We start from the raw sequence: 22,935 nt of genomic DNA, 5'->3' as shown, positions 1-22,935 counted from the left end.
CCGCAGAACCTCCGACGACCGTCCGGACTTCCGTCGAGCTCTCGAACTCCCAACGTGATCATAGTCTTGACTCCGGCGCAACTCCTACTGCATGTCTTTCTTTTATCGTAGTTAATCCTGCACACTTAAAACAAAACTTCGATCGAGACAATTAATCCTAAGCAATTAACTAAGTTGTCCGGCATGTCATTGGTCCCTCGACGCTTCGTCCGATTCTTCGGCGCATCGTCCTCTCCTACGGCCTATTGCCTAATTGGTCAGTTGACTCTGCAACTCCAATATCCTTGGCTCAATACCCGCTCTTCTTGGCCCGATGCCTGAGTCCATGACCCGAAGCCTTCTGTTGATACGTCGACCGATCCACCGGCCCGACGTCCAATCTTCTAACATGTTCCTCCGGCACAACATGATTTTTCCTGTTTTAATTGTCTTATCCTAATCGAAGCATCCTACGTCACTCAAAACGTAGATTAAAACATAAACACATATCAAGTGGTTTCATCATCAAAATACGAGATTCAACAGGTTCTGGCAGAACTTCCGATGAACGTCCGGACTTCCGACGAACTCTCAAACTCTCAACGAAATCGCATTCTTAACTTTGGGACTTCATTTTGCCTTATGCCTTGCTATCGTAGTTAATCCTGCACATGTAAAAACACACTTCGATCTAGATAATTATTACTAAGCTTGAATCATGTTGTCCGGCATGTCATTGGTCCATCGACGCTTCATTTGATTCTTTAGCGCATCGTTCTCTCTTGCGGCCTATTGCCCAATCGACTAGTTGACTCTACAACTTCGATATCCTTGGCTCAATATCCACTCTTCTTGGTCCAATGCCTGAATCTATGCCCCAAAGCCTTCTGTCGATACGTCGACCGATCCTTCGGCCCGACGTCTAATCATCTGACATGTTTTCCTCTAGCCCAACATGATTCTTCCTGCTTTATTTATCTCTCCCTGATCGAAGCATCCCGCATCACTCAAAATGCAGATCAAATTATAAACACTTATCAATTGGTTTCATCATCAAAATTCGAGATTCAACACAAACCACTATAAATCGGTTTACATTCTTGTTCTGCTCTTAATTCTCATATTACAAACTGATTTATTTGCTTTATTTGCTCATTACATTCTTGTAAATATTTTAATGTTAAACACTTTTCGAGATCGATTTTCGACGAACGAAGATTTTACAAAATCGATATTTTTATCTACTGCACTAATTCACCCCCCCCCCATCTTAGTGCCGAATCGTTCTTAATAGCACATGTATCAGAGCCACATATTTCTTATTTGGTTTAACACTTAAGAAAAATAGCTCTTTTCGACCTTCAAGATGGACACTCTCTCATTCATTATTAGAACTCTAGCTTGGAGAGTCCTAATTGAGAGGGACATTCATATAAAACCTACCTAAGCTGATCCCTATTAAAGAGGTGAAGAGGCCGGCTAGGGTTAGGAGGTTGTTTCTTAGAGAAGAATAAGGAGTTGTAAAGGAATAGAAGTCTTGAGTAGGAGTCCTATTAGGAGTTAGGGTTTAGAAGTCCTATAAATAGTCATATATTTCTCCTCTTTTCATAAGCAATAGATAAATCTTCTCTGCAGCCTTTGAGTAGCAACTTGGAGGGAGGAACCCCTATAAAGTTCCAAGGAGGTCGATCCCCTAAAGAGATCAACCCCAAGTTTAGAATCTACAAGGGTTCTAACACCTGGTATCAGAGCAGCATTCTTGGCATCTCGCTGCCCTTCCACAGCCATCCATCAACCCTCCACAACCGCCCAAAGCAATTCCCACAATTGCTTAAAAGATCGTCGCCAAATTCCGCCATCATCTCCACCACCACGGATCATCCTTTGATCTCCCCGTGAATTGCAATAGGTTCTAGTTTTCTACCTTATTGCTACTGCAATTTAGTTATCCTTATTTGAAAATCCCAAAAAACATTATTCCTATATTGCTGCATAAACATTTTGTCATAAAGTTTTCATCTCTATGACGAAAGATACACTGCAGAATTCCAACCGTATAGCACCGTCTATTTGATCTTCCTACTGTGTTTTTTCTATCCAAATCTCTACAAAATTTTTATGACATCTTTGACATTTCCTAACAGCAGATTTTCTTTGGTTTTGTCAAAAAATTCTTAATATAAATCATTGATATTTTATGTCTAATCTGCTATACTTGAAAATATGCACTATAAAATTTCAGCCACATAGCACTATTTGTATGATCTTGATACTATGTTGTTTCTATCCAAATCTCTACGAGATTTTTATGATAGCTTTAACACTTCCTAATAGTGGATTTCCCTTTAGTTTCATCAAAAAATTCTCAATATAAATCACTGATCTTTTACATCCAATCTGCTATACTTAAAAATCTGTGCTGCAGAAAATTTCAGCCGCATATTGTTGCCTTAACCCATCTATTTGTAATCTTTTTTGAATGAAATTTCTTATACACTTCATAGATCATCTTGGTTTCCATCAAAGATTAATATATTAAGGAATTCATCTCTAAAAATGATTTTGTGTTTCTGTAAATTTTCGTCATAGACCGTTGAAATTTTTCGACGAGAATTCTGCAATCGCAACTTGCACCAATTTCCTTGCTATTATACTGCCAAAATTTTCTTGATTAAATTAGATATCCTTGCTATCATATAAACTATGATTTTTCTATCAATTCCATCCTCAATTCTCTCAAGTTTTTGGTGGAAATTATGTTGAGAAACCATTGTTTCTTCGACGACAATTCTACTCTTGCAAGACAGCACATACTTGCTGCAACTTTCACTAATTTCTATCAAACCTTTGCTACCATCTATCACAGATCCAAAACTTTCATCCACAGCCCTAAAACTTCACCAAACCATACCATCAAACTGCATCCAAAATAGCCACCAAACAAGCCTAAACCGTAGCCTACATCCACCAATCCACCAACCCTTTCGACCATCATCTCTCTCAACCAATACATGTCTTTAACCCGACAACAAAAGAGAGATCTTAACATCATAGATTTGGAGGCATATACTATGGCATCTAAGGAGGCAATCAATGCTAAATTTGAAGCCTTGGAGGCGCGAATGGAGGATAAGATTCGGACGCTCTTTACCGAACTCAGATTGGGCCGACCACTAAGCCCGAAGAAATCACATCAAGGAGAGAGCTTTGCCCAATGGCACCAAACCCGAAGATATAACTTCCAAGAGAGGGGAAGCTCTATGACTGACCCCAACTATCCATGCATGAGAGTGGACTTCCCTAGATGGGAAGAAGGAGACCCGATTTGTTGGATCTCGCGTGCGGAGCAATATTTTCGGTACCACAAAACCGCGGATGCATCTATGTTGAAAATTATAGCTATATATCTTGAAGGGGATGCTATACAGTGGTTTGACTGGTTTGAACATACTTATGGAGTCCTTTCATGGTGACAATTCAAAGAAGGACTATTGATACGCTTTAGACCAACCGATTACGAGAATATTGACGGACAACTAGCAAAGATCCGACAAACCTCCACCATTCAGGAGTACCAAACTATGTTTGAAAGGTTATCTAATCAAACTCATGATTGGTCTCAAAAACAGCTATTGAGGACCTTCATTGAGGGCTTGAAGCCGGAGATCTGAGGAGAAGTTAAAGCACGACAACCGTATACGCTTATGGCAGCCATCTCTTTCGCACGACATCAAGAAGAGCAATTGAACCATGAAGCTCGGAGGACTAGGGTCGCTCCTCAACCAGTAATATTGAAGCCCTCAACCCCCCCTTCTGTCAACCAAGTCCCTACACCAAATAGGTTAACAAGAGAAGAGCTTCGGGAGCAACATGCGAAGGGGTTATGTTGGCATTGTGACGAGTTGTGGAGCCGTGAGCATCGTTGTAGTAAAGGGAGACTTCTTATGATTGAACCAATAAAAGAAGATGTCATTGAACATCTAGAAGAGAGCCTTGAATATGAAGAAGAAGATGCAGAAGAAGAGCCACAACTGACCAAAGTTACGGTACATGCACTAGCCGGCTACTCAAACCCGCAAACGATGAAAGTTGGAGGCCTTCTCAAATAACAACCGATCACTATTCTCATCGACACGGGCAGTACTAATAACTTTCTAAATAGTAAGGTTACTATCCAGATGGCCTTACCTATCGAGAATTGTAGCAGGTTTGACATTAAGGTCGTCGATGGATGGATTTTGAAGTATGATCGTAGGCGCCCGCAAGTGAAACTATTGCTGATCATGAGGCCTTACCAAGAGATAATTGCATATTTCTTCCTTCTCCCTCTTGATGATCATAAGGCCATGCTCAGAATTAAATGGTTTTATGACATTAGGTGATATTTCTTGGAATTTTATACAACTAATTATGAAATTTTATAGTAAGGAGAAACATGTGACACTGAACGGGAAACGTGGGGGCGATGTAACGACGATTTGCACACAACAAATGGAGAAGGTTTTGTATAAAGCATGCAGCGGCTTTTTGGTACAACTTGAGCAGCAAACTAAGGGAGAGCCAATAGAATTTGAAGATCTAAACCTACTTCCTTTGTTTGCTGAATTTTCAGATATATTTGACGAACCGCAAAACCTACCTCTTACCCGTCGGCATGATCATTATATAATGATTCTTTCAGGCAAACCTCCAGCAAATACTCAGCCGTATCTACATCTCCAGAAGGATGAAATAGAAAGGATTGTAAAAGAGATGCTCGAAACAGGAGTTATTCGGCCAAGTTGCAACCTCTACTCTTCACCGGTGCTACTTGTACGCAAGGACGGAACATGGCGAATATGCGTTAATTACCGAGCTCTCAATGGCATAACCATCAAGGATAAATACCCTATTCTAGTAGTAGATGAATTGCTAGATGAAAGGGAGCACAAATCTTCACAAAGTTGGACCTTCGATCCGGGTGTATGAATAAGTCATACCGAAAACCGCCTTTCGAACACACAACGGCCACTACGAATTTTTACTTTCTTCAACAAAAGGTGGAATATCTTGGGCATATCATATCAGAGGAAGGTGTGATGGTAGACCCCTTCAAAATTGAAGCAATGCAAAACTAGCCTACCCCGAGGAACATAAAATTGCTACATGGATTTCTGGGTTTAACAGGCTACTACCGTAAGTTCGTGAAAAACTATGGAAAGATCAGTGCACCACTTACTTCCTTACGGGAAAAAGATGTCTTCTAATGGTTGGACGGAGCCTCCACTACCTTCGACAAACTTAAGGTAGCCATAATGACGATGCCGGTGCTAGCGCGACCAAATTTCAACCGACTCTTCATCATTGAGGCCGATGCATCTGGAGATAGAATGGGAGACGTTCTTATGCAAGATGGTCGACCACTCACATATATTAGCAAGGCATTGTCTCCCCCCTATCAAAACATGTTAATATATGATAAGGAGATGCTCGCCATTGTGCACGCAGCAACGAGGTGGAGATCATACTTGATCAAGCGATGCTTTCAAATCAAGACCGACCATAAAAGCCTAAAATATCTCTTGGAGCAGAAGATATCTTCCCCCGAGCAGCAAAAATAGATAACAAAGGTTCTTGGATATGATTATGAAATAACTTACAAAAAGGGGAAAGAGAATGTTGTTGCAGATGCGCTTTTACGGCTACCTAAGCAAGCTGAATTTTTGGTCATTTCACTTTCGACTAGTGACTTCCTTGAGGATATTAAGATGGAATGGCAATAAGATTCGGAGACCAGATCATAAAAAAATTAGAGGAAGCACCAAGCTCTGTGGCTCATTACAATTGGGACTCAAAAGAATTACACTATAAGGGATGCATTATGCTTGTGACAAATTCTACTTGCATCTTCACAAGCAGATTTTGGACAAAGTTATTCCATATGCAGGGTATTAAATTGAAAAGGAGTATGGCATATCACCCACAAACCGATGGCCAGACGAAATTTGTAAATAGGTGCTTGGAGACAGCCCAAAGCCACCCACCAAATAAGACTACCCAAGGAGAACTCCAAACCCAGCCAAGTGCTATTATTGATCGATGGATCGTAACTCGACAATGACGACCCACTAATGAAGTGTTAATACAGTGGGCGAACCTACCAATAGAAGATGCCACTTGGGAGAACTATGATGACTTGAAGATCAAATTCCCAGAATTCATGAATCATCAGCCTCGAGGACAAGGCTGATTTAAAGAAGACGGGTCTGTTAGGACTCTAGCTTGGAGAGTCCTAATTAAGAGGGACATTCATATAAAACCTACCTAAGCCGTCCCCTATAAAAGAGGTGAAGAGGCTGGCTAGGATTAGGAGGTTGTTTCTTACAGAAGAATAAGGAGTTGTAAAGGAATAGCAGTCTTGAGTAAGAGTCCTATTAGGAGTTGGTTAGAAGTAGGAGCCTTGAGTTGGAGTCCTATTAGGAGTTAGGGTTTAGAAGCCCTATAAATAGTCATGTATTCCTTCTCTTTTCATAAGCAATAGATGAATCTTCTCTATAGCCTTTGAGCAACAACTTGGAGGGAGGAACCCCTATAGAGTTCCAAGGAGGCCGATCCCCTAAAGAGATCAACCCCAAGTTTGGAATCTATAAGGATTCTAACATTCGTCCTCCCATGTTCAATGGGGTGGACTACATATATTAGAAACTCAAATGAGAGTTTTCTTGCTTTCTTTGGATTTGAATTTATGGAATATTATCGAAAACAGTTTTTGAAGGTTTTCTCTTCTAATGAACCATTGGAATGATTTGGAGAAGAAGACTCTTTCTTTAAATGCTAGAGCTATAAATGCTCTATTTTGCGCCTTAGACAAAAATGAATTCAATCGGGTTTCTACTTACGAAATAGCTTTTGACATTTGGCATACTCTTAAAATCACACATGAAGGCACTAACATAGTTAAAGATTCAAAAATCAACTTTTTAATGCATGATTTTGAATTGTTTTATATGAAACCAAGAGAAATCATTGGAGAAATGTACACCCATTTTACAGATGTCATCAATAGTTTAAAAGCACTTGGTACAAGTTTTTCGGATTTTGAACTTGTAAACAAAATTTTACGTTCTCTTCATAAGAACTGTGATTTAAAAGTAACTATCATACAAGAGGCAAAAGACTTAAATAAGTTTCCACTCGAAAAACTTATCGGGTCTTTGATGACGTATGAAATGACTTATGTGACACTTGATGGAGATGAGAACCACCTTCCATAGAACAGGTAGGATTTGGAACTTTGAACAATAGAATACCACTTGAGTGATGACTCAAGTGATGATGATGATGACCTTGAACTCCTCACAATAAAGCTTAAAAAATTCTTAAAATAAGAATCTAAGAACAAAAATAAACCTAAAAAGAATGCAACTACTTGCTATGAATGCAAGAAAAAAGAAGCACTATGGGATGAATCGAGCTCATCCAAAGACAAGGAGCAAACCAATAAAGGTGAGGTGGCAAAATATAAAAATTATAAATAAATAAATAAAAGGGGATCATGCTTTTCTTTTTCTAGTAATTTTAAAAATAATAATGATAATTGTATGTTTTATGAAATTACAACAAAATATTAGATATAAATCTAATGCTAATCTTATGTATATGCTTGAGAAGCAATAATGTGTATTATGTTGATTTCCATATTGCTTTTTAATGTTGATTAAAAATGTCTTATGTTCAATGAAACCATGCTTGATGTTTTAATGAAAATATTAAGAGGTTCGATATCATGTTTATAATTTGAAATTGTGCATGTTATACCTTGAAAACTTGAAACCATGTTTTGGTATCATACCCAAAGTAATGATGCATAATAATCATGCTTAAAGAAATAATGTAATGATAATTTGAAATCATGTTTAAATGAGTTTGTATTTCGAAATTATGCATGATGATCTTTATGATTTATGGCTTATCAATCTTTGTCGCAATGAATATTGTTTTTTCAGTTTTAAACAAGATGAATAGTTTTCATATGAAAAACTTGAGCATATTTATATGAAATCAACCACATAAAGTGAAACACATAAAAATATATATATATTGTCATTGAAATTAAAATGATAGATCAAATCTCTTGTTTAAAGAAGTCGTATGTTTAATGTGTTATTTTTTTTGTCATAATGATGAAATTTGTTTTTCGATCTTAAACGATGATGCATGCTTTGACTAGGCATAAAAAACTTGGGCATGCTTGTGTGAAATAAATTAAATAAAAAAGGGGAAGGAAAACATTTTTTTTAAAGAATTTCTCAATCCCTACTTTATCGACTTTTCAAAAAAGGATATCAATGAATGTATTTTGTTATTTTATGAATCTCTTAAAAATAATTTTGATGATTTGTTGATTTGAATTTGAATGAGTTTTATTCAAATCATGATCTTGATTTCTTAGAATTACTAGATTTCTTTTTAATCAAGATCTTCTCTTTGTACTCCTATGATTTTTTCTTTGTGTTTTATTTAAAGAAGATATTTACTATATGAATCATGTTTTTTGGTATTCACATGATCTTTTTTTTCATGACATTATTTCTTTATATTTATGGCTTGTATGCCTTATAATGATGAATGTTTCGAAAATAAATGTTTGTATCATGGTTGATGATTTTACATTTTGAAATTATGCATGATGAGTTGAAGTGATGTTGGTTTAAAATATATATATTTATTTAGATGCATGAATCAATAATCTTTTGTCAAATGAATCATGAATTTTCTTTTGAATTCTTATAATTATAACTTGAGTCTTCTTTTTTAATCAAGATTGTTTCCTATCATGCTTTCTATTTACAAAAGAAAAAACTTGTCAAAAATAATATATGGTCTTTCGACATTCATGACTTGATTTTACATCTTTATTATTTACCTTTGTCATGATTTGGAAATTGATGTAAAGGAAAAAATATTACAATATTATATTCTTCCCTTCTATTTGACAATGACATAAGGGGGAGCAAATTTTCCTAGCTTGCTAGATAGCTTGCATACTTCAAGAAGAAGCAAAAATTTGCTAGTTTGTATATCATAAAGAGAAGCAAAAAAAACTCACTCATCTCAAAAGATACAAAACTTTTGTCAACTTTCATATGTGTAAAAATGCTAGCTTGCACGTTTCAAGTAGATGCAAAAATAGGCAATCTTGCATATATCTAAAGGTATAAAAAAATTTGTAAAAAAAACTTACGAGCTTGCATGATGCAAAATTTATTAGCTTGCTTCATGTAAAACATTAGTATCTTGCTAGCTTGCTATCTTGCATTATTTTTCAAAAACTTGCTAGCTTGAACATTGTAAAAGAAACAAAAATTGCTAGCTTGCACTTCTCAAAAGAGAAGAAAGAAAATTACTAGCTTGCATGATGATAAAACTTTAGATTATATTTATAATGCAATGATTTGAACTTAAATATCTCAAATACTTGATAGTTGTACTTCTCCTTTTTGTTGATGACAAAGGGGGAGAAGTATGATGATGTTATGCATAATTTTATGATAACATGTTGCTTGGATTTTTGAATCCAAGGGTTCTATCAATATGGCATATTGATAGGGGGAGTTTGATAAACTCTAGGAGTTTGTTTGAACTCCATCATCAATTGGTTGTCATCATCAAAAAGGGGGGGAGATTGTTGAATCTCATATTTTGATGATGAAACCAACTGATAGTGTTTGTGATTTAATATATGTTTAAGTGACGCAAGGCTAACGTCGATCAAAAAAGACATTGATTAAAGCAGAAGGAATCAGACGTTAGGCTGGAGCAAACATTTCAGAAGATTAGACGTCAGGCCAGAGGAATGATCAATGTATTGGCAGAAGGCTTTGAGCCGTGAATTCGAGCATTGGGCTAAGAAGATTGAACATTGCGCCAAGAAGATCGGATGTTATGAGAAGACAACATGTTGATTGGGCAATACACCAAAGGAGAGGACGATACACCGAAGGATCAGACGAAGCACCGAATGAACCAATGATATGCCGGACAACAAAGATTCACTTGTAATCGATTATGTCTAGATCGAGTCAATTTAGAGTCTAATTGAGTCAGTTTAGAATGTAATTAAGCCAAATCAATTAGGAGCCAATTGGGCCCAAAATAGGATTGTTTTGGGCCAAGAGAAAGGCCCGTTCACTAACCCAAGTTTGGGCTATGTTGGGCTAAGTAAAAAGCCCAAACAATGATCAAACAAGTGAAACCGTCGTGGCATAGTTTCCGAGACTATGTCAGGCGGTAGTACCACCAGTCTGGGCGGTGGTACCGCCTAGACATAGTCTTCGAGAGAATATTAGGTGGTGGTACCGCCAGATTAGGAGGTGGTACCACCTAATGACAGGGTGCTAGGCGATGGTACCGCCCCTGTCAGGTAGTGGTACCGCTAGCATAGGCGATGGTATCTCCCGTACCCGGGAGATCCGGGATGGGACATTTTTAGGCTCCAAGTTTGAATCAACTTGAGGCCTATAAATATCTTTCTCATCTCAGGTTAACATATACAAGTATTAAGAGTGAAAAAGAAAAGAAACAATGTTGTAATCTTGTGTTGACTCCTATCAAAATATCTAAGTGTTAGTATAGTTTGAGAGAGGAGTAAGTGGGGGTTGTAAGGGTTGTCTCCTAAACTCGATAAAAGGAGAAAGAGCTGTAAAAGGACAGTTAGTTTTCGCCCATTGAAGAAAGATCGTTAGTGGATGCTAGTGGCCTCGACGGAAGAGGAATCGGTGGAGTAGATGTAGGTCACGACGACCCACCCCCCCTCTTAGTGCTGACTCGTTCCTAACAGCACATGTATAAAAGTGCTACCTGATTTAAATATAATCCTTTGGGTTAGAAAGTTTCCTAATGTATTTTTAAATAACTTACCCGGATTATCTTCTGATAGAAAAAGTATATTTGTTATTGATCACCCTCGGACAATACTAATATCTAAGCCTTCTCGTAGAATGACAACACTTGAGTTAGTAGAGTTGAATATGAGACAACGAAGATTGATAAAATTTTAAAGATTATGATTGTACCATTTGTTTTTAATAAAACAAAGTCAGTGTTTGATGCACTTGGTAGGAAATATATAGGTTTTATGGTCAACCTGATTGTGAATCAATGGAACTTGTTGGAAGAAACATATGAGTGTAGGATTGAAAATTAATAATGACTTTTATTCAGATTCAATTTGAATAGCTAATTTTGAGAAATGAGATGGAAAAAGGGATTGAAGCCTAATTTTCAGATTAAAGTAGATGACATGTTAAGATTAGTCATAGAGATTATGTGCTCCTAATGATTCTGACATCAAGAACCAAATTTTGGAGGAAGAAAAATTAAAACACTTAAGATTTACTTAGTGCTTATGTCATGGATTGAAAAAATGATTGGGAAAAAGTATCGTAAAAAGTCATATCATTCATTTGGTTAAAGTGGCTTGGAAACTTCATTCTATGAAAAAAAAATAATACTTAAAAGCTAGAATGAAAAATGAAGAAACTTGCCCCAATCTTTTTATTGATCGAGGTATAACAATTTAGATGATTAAAATTTTCTTTTAAGGGGGGGAGAGTATAATATTCTTTATTTTTTAATTATTTATAATATAATAAAATTTTTAGTTATTTTAATATGAGATTTTATTTAAAAAAAATTAATTAAATAATTTTTATATTGGAGGACTAATGCTAGGGACCAAATTGTGAGTCCTAGAATTTGGATATAATTTGTGAAAGTTTTCATATTAAATTAGTGGAGGAAAAAATATGAAAAAAAATAGAGAAAATAGAGGACATGTGTCACTAGCTAAATAAAGAAATATATCAACCATGCTTGTTATATTGTTCATACTTATGCTTTTTTGATGTATGATTGTCATGTTGCAACTCTTATATTATCTAAATTATTATAATTAGAGGAAAAAAGGAGAAAAATATTTCCAAGTTATAGTTTATTACCTTCTACCTTGTATTAGAGAATTGAATGAGAAGGAGAAGAAAAAGAAGTGAAGTGTGCTTGGTTTGACTTGAAAATTTTGGCTAATTCAAGATTTTTGGAGATAACTTTTAAAACAAGTGTTCACTCCCATCCTATAGTGATTTTTATATTTAATTCCTTCTTATTTATGAATGATTTGTAATGCTTTGTTCTTTCCGGGAGCATTAACCTCATTTGTGTTGTAAATTTATTATTCTGAAATTTATGATAAATCCTGACCTATCTATATTGTTTTGATTATAATATTATATGCAAAATTTTGATTTGAGTAAAATCACTTTCGTTGGAAAGTAGACTCTCATACATTTGTTTTGGTATTTTTTAAATGATTTAAAATAAAAATACTTATTCAAACATCTATTTTAATGGACCCTTGAATTTTATCAAACAAAGACAAAACATTTTAACATATCTGTATTGTTTTGACTATAATGTTTTGTACAGGACTCGAAATTGAACAAATCCTCTTTTTTTTAAATTAGAGTTATATCTTTTGTTGATATCTTATTTGAATGATTTAAAATTTAAATACCTATCTAAATATTTAACTAAATTGATCCCTTAAATTTTGTCCAACAAAGATCAAATGACCTGAACTCTCTGTCTTATTTTAATAATACTATTTTGTATAAAATTCTGAATAAAGTCAAATATCCTTCGTTGAAAGCTAGACTCTAGCATTTCTTATTCTATTCCAATGATTTGAGGTACAAATGTATGTCCAATTATTTATTGGAATTAATCTTTTGAATTCTAGAGGCAAGATGATTCTAACCTATCCATATTTAGTTACTTGTAATTTTCTTGTAGACAATTCCAATTTACACAAAACCTATTTTATTTAAAAGTAGACTTGTATATATTTATAACTACTTAAATAATTTGGAACATAATTATCTATCAAAATATCCAGTGAAACTTATCTTATAAATTCTCAGATTTATCAATTCTTGCATTTACCTTTTTGAACTTGATTTTAAATAATTTTTTTACTCAAATGAGACTTATGTTGATGATTTAAACTCTTTTATCTCTTAGTTATTGATTCCTACCATAATTGTGTTAGGATCGAGAGCACTAAGAGGGGGGGGGGTGAATTAGTGCAGCGGAAATCTTACAGCAATTTAAAAGCTAAAGCTGCGTTCGTCCGATAAAAAATGATTTCGATATAAAAGCATAATCACAGTGCAGTTTGCGTCTAAGCGCAGTTTTGCGTCTAAGCGCAGTTTGCGTCTAAACACAGTTTGCGTCTAAACACAGTTTGCGTCTAAGCGCAGTTTTGCGTCTAAGCGCAGTTTGCGTCTAAACTCAGTTTTACGTCCAAACGCAGTTTTACGTCAAAACGCAGTTTTACGTCAAAACGCAGTTTTACGTCTAAACGCAGTTTTACGTCTAAACGCAGTTTTGCGTCTAAACGCAGTTTTACGTCTAAACGCAGTTTTACGTCTAAACGCAGTTTTACGTCTAAACGCAGTTTTACGTCTAAACGTAGTTTTACGTCTAAACGTAATTTTACGTCTAAATGTAGTTTTGCGTCTAAAGGCAGTTTTGAACCTTGAAAAGCGTTTTACGTAGAAAGCAATTTGCAGTTATAAATGGAATCCGAATGTAAGCGTAAACTGCAGTGTGAAGATCGTACGAAAACACGATTTACGTTTGAATGCAGATTCTGAAAGATCAGAGCTTAGAAACTCGTTCGTAAAGGCGCAGAGGGCAGTAGCAATGTAGGAGGTTTGCAGTAATGGAAAAGTGCTCAAGGTAAAAGCAAACCAGAGATTTAGAGTGGTTCGGTCAGTCTTGACCTACTCCACTTTTGGCTTCCTCCTCCGACGAGGTCACCGACGTCAACTAGCTGTCTTCCTTCAATGGGCGAAGGCTAACTGCCCTTTTACAGTTTCTCTCCTTTTGACAGGCTTAGGAGACAACCTTTACAGATCCTTTCTCTCCTCTCTTTACAACTCAAGACTTAAAGAACAGAAGGAGGAGAACTTTAGGACTTTACACAAATTTGAGCTCTTAGAATCACTGAAAAGATCAAGAATTCGGTGTGGATCTGTTACTTTTCAGTGCTGAATGGGTGGGGTATTTATAGGCCCCAACCCAATTCAAATTTGGAGCTCAAAACGATCACATCCCGGAATTCCGGGATCAGGCGGTTGCACCTCTTGACTGGAGAGGTGGCACCGCCTGGCAGAGCTCGAAGACTGAGCTCAGGCGATTGCACCTCTCTGCCAGAGCTCGAAGACTGAGCTCGGTGGTTGCATCGCCTGGCAGAGCTCGAAGTCTGAGCTCGGTGGTTGCATCACCTGGCAGAGCTCGAAACTGAGCTCAGGCTGATGCACCTCTCTGCCAGAGGTGGTTGCACCTCTCTACCAGAGCTCGAAGACCGAGCTCAGGCGATGCATCTCCTGTCCAAAGAGGTTGCACCTCTCTGCCAGAGCTCGAAGACCGAGCTCGGTGGTTGCACCTCTTGGCAGAGCTCGAAACTTGAGCTCTGGCGGTGCTACCTCTTGACAGAGGAGGTTGCACCGCCCAGTCTCGCTTGGAGACAGAGCCCTGGGCGGTAGCACCTCTTGGCTGGGGCGGTTGCACCGCCCAGTCTTGCTGGAAGACATGGCTTGGGCGGTTGCACCGCCCAGTCCCGCAGCCCAGGCGGTTGCACCTCCTGTCCTAGGCGGTTGCACCGCCTGGTGCAATCAGGGTCCGAATGGTTCGCTCCATTCGGGCCAATTTGAATCTTTTCAGGGGCCCAATTGCCCCAAGATTAAGCTAATGGGATCACCTCCCATTTTCAAGCTTAATCATCGTGCTAACTACGATTAACTCTAAGACAACTTCTGCAGCTATGCTCCGATGCGTCAATCGCTTCTTCCGGCGAGTTTCCGGCGAACTTCCGTCGATCATCCGATAAACCCTCGGTGATCCTTCTGCGGACATCCGGCATACTCCTGGACTTTGCGACGATCCACTTGGCGAGTTCCGACGAGCTTCGCTTGGCAAGCTTCTGGACTTCTCGGATCTGTTCTCGCTAAACCTCCGACGACCGTCCGAACTTCCGTCGAACTCTCGAACTCCCAACGTGATCATGATCTTGACTCCGGCGCAACACCTGCTGCTTGTCTTACTCTCATCGTAGTTAATCCTGCACACTTATCTCAACACATAGATTAGATAACAAATGACAATTGACTTCATCATCAAAATCCGAGATTCAACAAATTGAATGAACTGTGTATATGTTCAAGTTAGCTTTGATATAATTCTATATGTGCATATGTATACTTTTCTTGTTTCACTTGTGCTTCCAATACATTTCTATTTTCTTGATCAGAATATTTTTATTTATACTTTGGTATTTATGGGATATTTTGATCTCTTTTTTAGAAATAAAAAAATATATATGCTATGCTTGTGGAACCATAACAAGCTCTAGATTTATGTTATGCGCATCCAGAAATGGATAGAATTATGTTATGTTATGATCTCACTAAGCCATATATGTTCCTTTGATATGATTGAAATATGTTATTAGCTAAAATCTTTTTTCAAATTGTTAGACCATAAATGATACTAAGAGGGGGGTAAATAGTACTTTCATAAAATTATCTCGATTTAAAAAAACTCATTCGATAAAGCCTGTATCGGAAAGATATTTAATTAAAAATATTCATAAGAGTTTTGAGCAAGTAAATCAGTTTGTAATATAAATAAAAAGTATAAAATAAATACAAACTAGATTTTATAGTAGTTCAGTTGTCCCAACCTACGTCCACTCTTGATTCCTCTTCACTCGAGGCCACCAACTTTCACAACTAATCTTCTTTTAACGAACGAAGATCAACTATCCTCTTACAACTCTTTCTCCATTTGATAAGCTTAAGAGAGAACCTTTACAACCCTCTTTTATAAGGAAATCCTCACAATATCTCTTAGAATAACCTCTAAGCTCAAGAAGGAATGACTCAATTTTCTAATAGAGATTTCACGATCTAAAACACAAGTGTTTATTCTCTTTACTTGCTTTCTTAAGCAAGAAAGAGTGGAGTATTTATAGACCTTGAATGACTTAAAAAATAAAGCCAAAAAGTATCTCATCCCCAGTTTCAAATATATTGGCAATACCACCATCATTACTAGGCGGTACCATTACTTGACAGACTAACACTAGGTGGTACCACTAACCAGTCTAGGTAGTACTATCATTTGACACAGTCTGGTTTGGACGGTTCCATCGCTTGACACTTGTGATACCACCATTGGGTCTTCCGGAAGAAGTACATTTTGTACCTTTTCAGCTCACAAACAGTTCCACCACCTATTCTAGTGGTGTCATCGCCTAACGCATCTATGGATCATTGAATGGGCCTTCGACTTGGACTAAAATAGCCCCAACTCAGGCCCAATGGGCCCCTAATTGAGTTGGCATAGTCACACCCAAAACCAACTTAATTATAATCTAAACTACTTCAATCTAGACATAATCTATTACAAATAAGAATCTTATATTGTCTTACATATCATTGGTTCATCTGACGCTTCGTCCAAAACTTCAGCGCATCATCCTCTCATTCGACGTATTGCTCGACCTTCAATATATTACTTGACTATCGGCATATTGACCTCTCACAACATCTGATCTTCTTGGTGCAATGTCCAATCCTTCTGGCCCGATGTCCGAACTCATGGCACAAAGTCCTTTTGGCACATGGACCAGTCCTTTAGCCCGACGTCCAATCTTTTGTTATGAATCCACTCCGGCCCAACGTTTGATTCTTCCTGTGTAACTCAAATGCTAATTAGATCATAACTTCATCAATTGATTTCATCGTCAAAATTCGAGATTCAACAATCTCACCCTTTTTTATTATGACAACTAATTGATGACAGAATTTAAACTAAACTCCCTCTATCTCTATGTTATATTGAAATAAACTTTGAATGTAGATAATGATAACCATAGAATTCAATGTCGAAATGATTTCAATCATGAATTATAGTGATCGTATGCAACATAACATATCAACATAATTATTACTTGTATCATAAGTTGAAGTATTGCATACATAACTTCAAATCGTCATGCATATTTTCATAATAAAATCATCATTACTTTGGGCATAAAATGCATAATACCAAAATATTAAAATGTTCAAATCATTCATCATTACTTTGGGCATAACATGATACCAAAACATTTAACATTTTCAAAACATCATTACTTCTCTCCCTTTGTCATCAATAAAAAGAAAAAAAGTTCAACTAGCAAGCTTTTAAAACATGTAAGCTAGTAAGTTAGCAAGTTTTACTTCACTTTAGAATATGCAAGCTAGCAAGTTTAGTAATTTTGCTTCTCTTGATATATGCAAGCTAGCACATTTGTTTTTCTTTACAAGCTAGCAATTCTTGCTTCTTCTTGAAATGTGCAAGCTAGCAACTTTTTCTTCTCTTTGAAATATACAAGCTAGCAACTTTTTCTCCTCCTTTGTCATTGTAAAAAATGAGGGAATAATATAATATTATAATTCTTTTCCCTTTACATCAATTTTCAAATCATGACAAGAGAGATATGAAGAAAAATCAATTTGGTGATGATGTATACAATACAAGGGAGTCATAAACAAAATTATGAATATCGAAAGATCAAGACTCATTTTGACAAATCTATTCTTTAGTAAAAAGAAAGAATGATATGAGAACATATAATAAGAGATCTTGATTCATAAAAAAATTTAAGTTATAATTTCAAGAAATCAAGAGAAAATTCATGATTTATTTGGATAAATACTCTTTAGTAAATAGCTAAAAGAAACATAAGTGAATAAAAGATTTTGATTCATATAGAATAAATCTCAAGTTATAAATATCGAGAAATCAAGATCATGATTTAGATAAAACTGATTCAAATTTAATTCATCAAAATTATTTTTATAGTTCAAGAGATTTAAAAATAATAATATACATAGATTCATCAATCTCTTAATGAAAACTCGATAAGATAGAGATTGAGAAATTTTTAAGAAAAAAAATGTATTCCCCTTTTTTTTCATTTATGTAATTGATTTTATATAAGCATACCCTTATCTTTTATGTCAAATTCATACATCATTGTTTAAAATCGAAAAACATGTTTCATCACAAAAATCATCAAGATCAATAGTATGACACATTAAATAATAAAATATTTTCAATCAAAAGATTTATTACCAATAGTTCTAATTCAAATGATCTTTCTTTTATTATTGTTATTTCTTCTAGTGAGCTTTGTGAAGTGTGTTGGATCTCCGATCATATACCTTGAGCATCCATTATCAAAATTTTATCTCTTGCTCCTAGCTTTCGATTATAGAGATGTCTATAAAAAAGATAGGTTTATTCTAGGTACCTATTTAACTTTGGGTCCCTCATGATTAGATTTATATATCTTAATTTTTGGCATTCAGTCATTCATGGTTCCTTTAGGAACCCAAACTAATTTATGTGAGCTATATTTTTTTAATGAACATTTATAAGCAAAATGACCATGTCTATCACAAAAATTACAATTAATTTTAGGGGTAACATGTAATGTGGATCCTTTAACAAAAGTAGTTGGCTTTTATTGAGTATTACTCGTAAAATCAATTCCTTCCTTTTTTTTTTTGTATATGATAGTTATTAGCAAGAATCGCGTTTAATGATTTGCTACCAATTTTATAATTTTCTAATTTTTTTGTAGAACCATATTTTCCTTTTTGACTAAATCTAACTCTTTACATTGAGTACAAGAGGTTAACATGCAATTATCATACTTATTTTTTAATTTTTTAAATTAATTAGAGAGAGAAGCATGATCCTTTTTTAACAATTTATATTTTTTACTAACTAATTTAAATCATCATATAAATTAAGTCAATTTAGAAAACTCATTCGACAAAGCCTATATTGGAAAGATGTTTAACTTGAAAACATTTATAAAAGTAGTGAGCAAGTAAATCAGTTTGTAAAATAAATAAAAAGCATAAAGTAAATGTAAACCAGATTTTATAGTGGTTTGGTTGTCCTGACCTACGTCCACTCCCGATTCTTCTTCATTCTAGGCCATCAACTTTCACTACCGACTTTTACAACTCTTTCTCCTTTTGATAGACTCAAAAGAGAATCTTTATAAACCTCTTTTATAAGAAAATCCTTACAACCTCTCTTAGAATAACCTCTAAGTATAAGGAGGAAGGATTCAACTCTCTAATAGAGATTTTATGCTCGAAAACACAAGTTTTCATTATCTTTTCTTACTTACGCAAAAAAAGAGTGGGGAATTTATAGGCTCTGAATGACTCCAAAAATGGAGCTAAAAAGTGTCTCATCCTCGATTTCAAGGGTACTAGTGATACCACCGCCCTTACTGGGTGGTACCACCGCTTGCTAGACTAATACTAGGTAGTGCCACCACCTAGTCCGGGTGGTACCACCACTTGACATAGTCTACGAGACTATGTTTGGGCGGCACCACCGTCGGGTCTTCCAAAAGAAGTATATTTCATATTTTTCCAGCTCATAAGCAGTTCCACTACCTAACCCATCTATGGGTCACTGAATGAGCCTTCCACTTAGCCTAAAACAATCCTAACTTAGGCCTAATGAGCTTCTAATTGAGTTGGCATGGTTACACCCAAAACTAACTCAATTACAACCTAAGTTACTTCAATCTAGACACAATCGATTACAAACAAGAATCCTATGTTGTCCTACATGTCATTGGTTCATCCAGTGCTTCGTTTGAACCTTCAACGCATCATCCTTTCCTTCGGTATATTGCCCAACCATTGGCATGTTGACCTCCCACAACATATGATCTTCTTAGCGCAATATCCGATCCTTCTAGCTTGATGCCTGAACTCATGGCACAAAGTCCTTCCGGCACGCCAACTAGTCCTCTGGCCTGACATCCAATCTTTTGACATGATCCACTCCGGCACAACATTTGATTCTTCCTACTTTAATCGAATTGTCTTTCCATGATCGAAGTTAGTCCTACGTCACTCAAATGATGATTAGATCACAACTTCTTCAATTGATTTCAACATCAAAATCCAAGATTCAACACAAATAAGGTTCATGTTATTTATTTAAAACTCCCTTTTATTTCTTAGTAATTGATTCTTATTATAATTGATATGTTCACGTTAGCTTGATATTATTTTATATATGCACATGTATGCTATTATTATCTCACATATACCTTCAATATATCTTATATCTTAATCAAAATATTCTTATTATACGCTGGTGTTTGTGGGATATATGCACTTTTATCATAAATAGAAAGAGAGTTATGTGTAGAGCCTATGATGCTCTCAAACGTAAGTGACTACTGATAGGTGGTGGCACTGCCCGGGGTGGGCGGTAGAACCGCTTGAGGCTAAGCCCCCAGGAGGTCTGGGCGATGGTACCGTCGGCAATTTAATACTATCAGGCGGTGGTACTACTAGAGCCCAGTCTCGAGGCTCTATCAGGCGGTAATATTGCTAGACTGGGCAGTGGTGTCGCCTAGTGTCAGAGAGTTAGGCGGTAGTACCACACAATAATAGCAGTGGTATCGCTAGTACCTTGAAAATCGAGGATGTGACATTTTTTTGCTCTAATTTTGAAGTCAATTGAGGGCTATAAATACCCCTTACTTCTCAGCTGGTAAAGCATAGAGAAGTGATCAGAAATGAACCGAAACTATAGTAAAATAGCTTGAAAAGTTGAGAGTGCACCTTCATCGTTTTTTAGTGTGAAATTTTGTAAAAGGAGAGTAAGCCACTTGTGAAAGTTTTATAAAGGGGTGATTGGTCTTTGCCCTTCAAGAAAGATCAATAGTGGAAACCAGTGACCTCATTTGAGGAGGTGTCGGTAGTGGATGTAGGTCGGACGACCGAATCACTATAAAATTGGCATGATCTCTTCTTGGTGTGTACTTTACTTTTGCTGCATTCTACTTTACTTCATTGCAAACTGTCCAATCCCCTCCTCTCTACTCACTTACAAACTCATTCGAGTCAAACGTCTTTTTAAAACATTTTCGTCGAACTAAGAGTTTCATTGCACGAAGTTTTTTGAAGTTATTTAAGTTTGTCATTTCTATCCGCTGCAGTAATTCACACCCCCCCTCCCCTCTTAATGTCGTTCTTGATCATAACAGGTACCACCCAAACATAGTCTCTCATATTATGTCAGGTGGTAGTACCACTAGTGCACAAGGTGGCAAGCGATAGTACCACCCAATGCAAGTGGTGGACCGCCAGTACCCCAAAAGCTCGGGCATTTGAATTTTTAGCTCTATTTTTGAATTCATTTTGGGCCTATAAATACCACACTCATTCTTGCTTGGGACAGCAAGAAAAAGAGTAGAAAGAAAAAAGAATTCTTGAGAAAAAAAGTGTATAATCTCTCTTAAATTGTTGAGTCTCTTCCTCCTAGGATTTATAAGTTTTCTAAGGGAAGAGTGAGGTCTTTTGTAAAAGAAAGGTATGAAGGTTCACTCCTGAGCTTGTGAAAAGGAGAAATGAGTGTAAAAATGGTGGTTAATCTTCGCTCATTAAAAGAAGATTGATAGTGAAAGCCAGTGGCCTCGAGAGAAGAAGAATCGGGATTGAATATAGATCGGAACGACCAAACCACTATAAATCTAGTTTGCATTTCTATTTATGCTTTTTCTTGCAATTACACATTCTAAGTTAAATGTATTTTCAATATAGATTTCATCGAATGAAAATTTTCAAATTGTAATTTTTGAAAAGCACTAATTGAACCCCCTCCCCCTAATGCCTTTAGGATCCTAACAAATATTTTAAAAACTAATAACATGAGAATACCATATATTACTTGTGCTTCTATTGGCATGATAGTTGTGATTTGAAACTTGGGTATTGCAAAATCAGATCAATTGGATGGGGAGACAAATAACAAACATCATGAAGTGCGCATGATCCATAATCCATAATTTGCATCATCATAAGATAATTTATATCAAATTGTATCTTCAAAACTAAATTTATATTATATCAATTGAAGTGCCCAAAAAAATACTACACTACATTGATTTGCATCTTCACAATTCAACCAATAAATCACCTAAACAGTTAGATATTAGTGGACAATAACTAGAGGAGAAAACATCCATCAATATTTACTAGAGAAGACGAAAGTTCTTTGTCGTCGAAGAAGAGGGAAACAACCAAGTACTATCATTGTTGATGAAGTCAGAGAAGTGACGAACCGAGTGCAACTGCTGGAGAGGACAAAAGCTCGATGTCGCCGCCTACATTAGGATTACACTTGTTCGATGCAACCCGAGTGTAATTCCTATGTTTTAAGTGCAAGATCCAACTTGCAACAAATGCGACCCTCAATCATGTCAACCCGTAATTGACTGGACCCATATCTGACCCAACCCTCAAGAATCTAACTAGGCCAAATAATCCGACTTGAATTAAATCGATTCAAGGATTTTAGTAAAATTTTAATAAAAATACCTCTAATACAAATTAAATATAAAAATATCATTAGAGAAATTTTATTATTAATTTTTTAATAAATTATAAAAAAACTTATAATTGTACTGAAAGTCGTCCTCGTTCGTATTCAAAATTGTCCTTTGAATTGAAAGCCCACATCACTTCAAAAAGGTTGGTCGGGATTCCTTTTCTTTGACTGTTCCAAATTATCCTTGGGATTTTTTTTAATCCAAAATTTTTTTGCATGGTGTCCGCTTCAGTTTTATATTTAGCTTTCTTTTTAGTCACATACATTTTGTATCTAATTATTCGATCATCAGTTATATAAACAATTTAAACTAAATTATAGTCATTTGCGGTCAGTTTGTCGCCACCGATTTTTATGTTGCGAGCAGTTTGTCGCCACATAATAATTTTTCGCCAGTTTGTCGCCACCGATTTTTCACCTTTTACCTACAAA

Source organism: Musa acuminata, chromosome BXJ2-8 (assembly GCF_036884655.1).
Source record: "Musa acuminata AAA Group cultivar baxijiao chromosome BXJ2-8, Cavendish_Baxijiao_AAA, whole genome shotgun sequence".
NCBI lineage: Eukaryota > Viridiplantae > Streptophyta > Magnoliopsida > Zingiberales > Musaceae > Musa > Musa acuminata.
Note: the sequence above shows the minus strand (reverse complement) of the source record.